This window comes from Acinonyx jubatus, chromosome A1 (assembly GCF_027475565.1).
Source record: "Acinonyx jubatus isolate Ajub_Pintada_27869175 chromosome A1, VMU_Ajub_asm_v1.0, whole genome shotgun sequence".
NCBI lineage: Eukaryota > Metazoa > Chordata > Mammalia > Carnivora > Felidae > Acinonyx > Acinonyx jubatus.
Window position 1 is genome coordinate 38624389 of NC_069380.1, and position 4807 is coordinate 38629195.

At 35.0% G+C, this 4807-nt stretch overlaps 1 pseudogene; it reads left to right on the top strand.

The window, feature by feature from the left end:
• The first annotated feature begins 349 nt into the window (after positions 1 to 349).
• Positions 350 to 1615, top strand: LOC106970600 (60S ribosomal protein L19-like; annotated as a pseudogene).
• Positions 1616 to 4807: the final 3192 nt, after the last annotated feature.

The window sequence follows — 4807 nt, forward strand, 5'->3', positions numbered from 1 at the left end:
AAATTTATAGATAAATTTAGAAAACACTTAAACTTCAATTTTAACTAATATAGAGCTCTTTATATAAATAAATACTAAAACATGTTAAATATATAATTTTTCATGTGATACTGATATTCTTATTCATTGAACTAAATTACAGAAATACCTGTTAAATTCAAATATACAGTTTATGATATAATTAGTGAGACAACAAATATTATATTATTATAAAATAGAATTTGAGGCCAACATGATTAATGAAATGAGTGTAATTTGAATTGTCCGTGTTAATCTTATTATTAAAGTTTTGCTTGTAATCTATGGTAATTTCCAGAAATTCATATTTCAGGATATCTTCATGTTTTAATAAAAGCTATAAACACTAGGGAACTGTAAACTGTGACCTAGTTAATCCAGTTAACTTATTTAAGACATATAAGTGGATAGCTAAGGCAACAAGACCTGACCCTTATGCTATGTTTGATAGAATGCTAGAAAATATAAGCTAAAAGTGTCAACATTGCATGGGTTTCATTAACCTAAAGATACAAATTAGGTCAAATTTATACTAATATTCTTGCCTTTCAATGCTGCGGCCACAGCCATGAGTATGCTTGGGCTTCAGAAGAGGCTTGCCTCCAGTGTCCTCTGCTGTGGCAAAAAGAAGGTCTGGTTCAACCCCAATGAGACCAATGAAATCATCAATGCCAACTCCCATCAGCAGATCTGGAAACTGATTAAAGATGGGCAGATCACTGTGAAGCCTGTGCCCGTCCATTCCCAGGCTTGGTACCAGAAAAACACTTTGGCCAGCAGGAAGGGCAAGCATAATGGCATTGGTAAGAGAAAACATACTGCCAGTGTTCAAATGCCTGAGACGTTAAGCTGGATGAGGAGGATGAGAATTCTGTACTGGCTGCTCAGAAGATACTGTGAATCTAAGATTGACCAACGTGTATCACAGCCTGTACTGGAAAGTGAAAGGTGATGTGTTCAAAAACAAGCAGATTCTCATGGAACACATCCACAAGTTGAAGGCAGACAAGGTTCACAAGAAGCTTCTGGCTGACAGGCTGAGGCCCTCAGATCTATGACCAAGGAATATCATACCACACAAGTGCTGTGAAGAGCAGCTCCAGGCCAAGAAGGAGGAAATCATCAAGACTCTGTCCAAGGAGAAAGAGACCAAGAGATAAAACTTTGTGTCTGTACATAGTGGCCTTAGCAATAACACAGATCTGTTATTCAATAAAACAAATCTTTATCTTCCAAAATAATAATAATAATAACAATACCCTTAAGTTACAGTCACTCGCCATTTGTTATATTAGTGCAAAATCTATTGGGCTTTAACAGGGGATGATCTAGAAAATTCCAGGACCCAAATACATTTCCTAGAATCTCTTGTGGTCATTATTACTACTTGAATATATTCAGACTACCCCTTAAGAAAGACACACAAAAAGGGGCACCTGGGTGGCTCAGTCAGTTCAGTGTCCGACTTCAGCTCAGGTCATGATCTCACGGTCTGTGAGTGTGAGCCCTGCGTCGGGCTCTGTGCTGACAGCTCAGAGCCTGGAGCCTGCTTCAGGTTCTGTGTCTCCATCTCTCTCTCTGCCCCTCCCCACCGCAAGCTCTGTCTCTCTCTCTGTCTCTGAAAAATGAATAAACCTTAAAAAAAAAAAAAAGAAAGACACACAAATCATTCCCTCAGTTTCTTGTTGCTCAGAAGTTTACAATTAAGGATTAGTCTGTCTAGACTTCATCTTTCTAGTCCAACATGTGAAAAGTTTGCAAGTCATCAGTTCTGCCTTCACAGGAAGAAAAAAGCTGAACAATTGAAAGCCAGTGATTTTTCTTAGGTTCATTAGAATATTGTGGTCACAGGTGTCAAAACAAAAATTCTACTGAACAGTATTAAACAAGCAAGGAAGAATTTCTTCAAGATTATTGAAATAGGGGAGAGAGTCTAAATTCAACTCCACTGAAACAAACAAACAAACAAAAAACAGAAGTATTTTTAAGCACTGGAGTGAGTTGTTGAAAAAGCTGGAGGATGTTAATCAAAAAGTAAATGTACTAGGAGAAGTTAATCAGTAGGATATGGTGGGCACACTAAATTATTCTGAGTTTGCTAATATTTTTCTGTGCAATTAGACCATCTGAGTTTGCTGTTTGGCACCGTTGAGTTATACTCTGTATCCTCCTTCAGAAACTGAGAGACAGGGGTCTAACCTCTTTTGATAATTATATTTCAAAGAGATGTTTCCCAGGTCTTTAAGAAGGACATTACTAGGTTGTAAAATTGGCAAGAGTTTGGAAGATTTACATTACTTACAAAGGGCAAAACAAGAATTTTCAATTATAAATATTCTAAAAATTGTTTAATGTTTATTTATTTTTGAGAGACAGAGCATGAACAGGAGAGGGGCAGAGATAGAGGAACAGAATCTGAAGCAGGCTCTAGGCTCTCAGCTGTCAGCAGAGAGCCTGACACAGGGCTCGAACCCATGAACTGTGAGATCATGACCTGGGCCAAAGTCAAACGCTTAACCAACAGAGCCACCCATGCACCCCTGCAACTGTAAACATTCTAAAGTAAATATTGTAAGGAAAAGGAGACCACAGTTCTATAATCAGGAAGAAATCTGTCTATTATTTAGTCATGCTCAGGGGAACATTAAGGCTGTCTTGGTCACAGGAGAAAGTATCACTGAGAGTGTAGGAAACCAGAGAATACAAAAAGAGAGAGAGAAAGAGCAAGAGATCAGCTCCTCTGAAGCATAAGCTGCTGATAGTGCTACCTACAGAGTAACGACATAGTACCTACATAGTAACATAGTACCTACATAGTAACTGATGAATTCCTGGAGGCAGACTGTGTGCACTAGAAATCCTAGCTAAGGCTATAAGACATGAAAATAAAATGAAAGGTATACAAATAAGGGAGAAATTAAACTGTTTTTGTTCACAGAAAACATGATTATTGAGGTAGAAAATCTTAATGAATCAACAAAAAACTCTTGAATTAATAATTAATTATATTAAGTTTGCATGATAAAATGTTAGTAAGTTAAAGTCAGTTGTTTTTCTATACCAGCAATCAACAATTGAAATTCAAATTAAAAAATTTAATACAACTTACATTAGCACCAAAACCAAGGAAATAACATAGGTAGAAAGCCAATAAAATATGTACAGAATTTAAATGATGAAAAACAAATAAAACTATGATGAGGGAAATCAAAGAATATAAATAAGAGATTTTCATGGGTAGGTAGTCTAAATATTGTTACAAAGGGGAAAAGATCATCTCTTCAACAAATGGTGCTGGGAAAAATAGATATCCCTATGTAAAAGGATGAATTCAGACCCGTAGCTAATACCTTACACAAAAATTAATGCAAATTGACCAAAGATGTAAGACCTAAACTTTATACTCCTATAAGAAAATCTAGGATACAATTTCAGATATTCATATTTGCTGGTGATTTCTATGGATATGACACCAAAAGCATAGGCAACACAATTTTCAAAAAGCGGGTCCACATCAAACTTCAAAAATTTTGTGTACTAAAGGAAACAACAGAATGAAAAGGTAACCTACAGAATGGAAGAAAATAATTGCCAATCATATATTTGATAAGGGACTAATATCCAGAATATATAAGGAACATCTACAACTCAATAACAACAACAAATTAACTCACTTAAAAAATGGGCATAGGATTTGAATACATATTTCTCCAAAAAAGATACACAAATGAGATTTAAGCATATGAAAAGAGTTTTAACATTACTAATTATTAGGTAAATGTAAATTAAACCACAGTGAGATATCTCACACCCACCAGGATAGCTGTTATCAAAAGAACTGAAATTAATGTTGGTAAGAATACAGAGATGTTGGAAACCTTGTGAACTGTTGGGGACAGGGGGATGCAAAAGGTTATAGCCATTAGGAAAAGCTTCCTTAAAAAGTGAAAAAAAAAAAAAAAGAATAACTAACTATATGTTCCAATAATCTTATTTCTGGGTATATACCCAAAAGAATTCAAAGCAGGATCTTGAAGAGTATCTGTATACTTTGTTCATTGTAGCATTATCCACAATATCTAAGAGGTGTAACCAACCCAAATGTTCATAAACAGATGAATGGATAAAAAAAATATAGTGTATACATACAATGGAATTTTATGCAGCCTTAAAAAGGAAGGAAATTCTCTCACATGCTACAACTTGGATGATCCTCAGGATAGAATGTTAAGCAAAATAAGTTAGTCACCAGATAACCATATGATTTCTCTCACATGAAATGTCTCAAATAGAAAAAAAAATCATGGAAACAGTAAGTAGAAGGTTGGTTGCCAAGGGTGGAGGGTACAGAAAAGGGTAGTTAGTATTTCGGGTTTATAGAATTTCAGTGTTGTAAGTGAAAAGGTTCTGTAAATCTGTTACACAAAAATGTGACTATACTTCACACTATACTTAATATTATGTACTGAACTATACATTTAAAACCAGGTTAGATGATAAATATCATGTGTTCTTTTCCACAATTTTTTAAAAGATTGGCAAAGACTTTGGGTAAACATTCATCAAAATAATATGTGCAGATGGTCAATAAGCACATCCAAAAAAATGCTCAATATCACTAATCATTAGGGAAATACAAATCAAAGCCACAATTTCACACCACTTTATAATCATTAGGATGGCTACTATTAAAAAAGGTAATGAATGTGATGAAGATGTAGAAAATTGAAGCCCTCATTCACTGTTATTAGGGGACTATAAAATGGCACAAATTGTGGAAAATGGTATG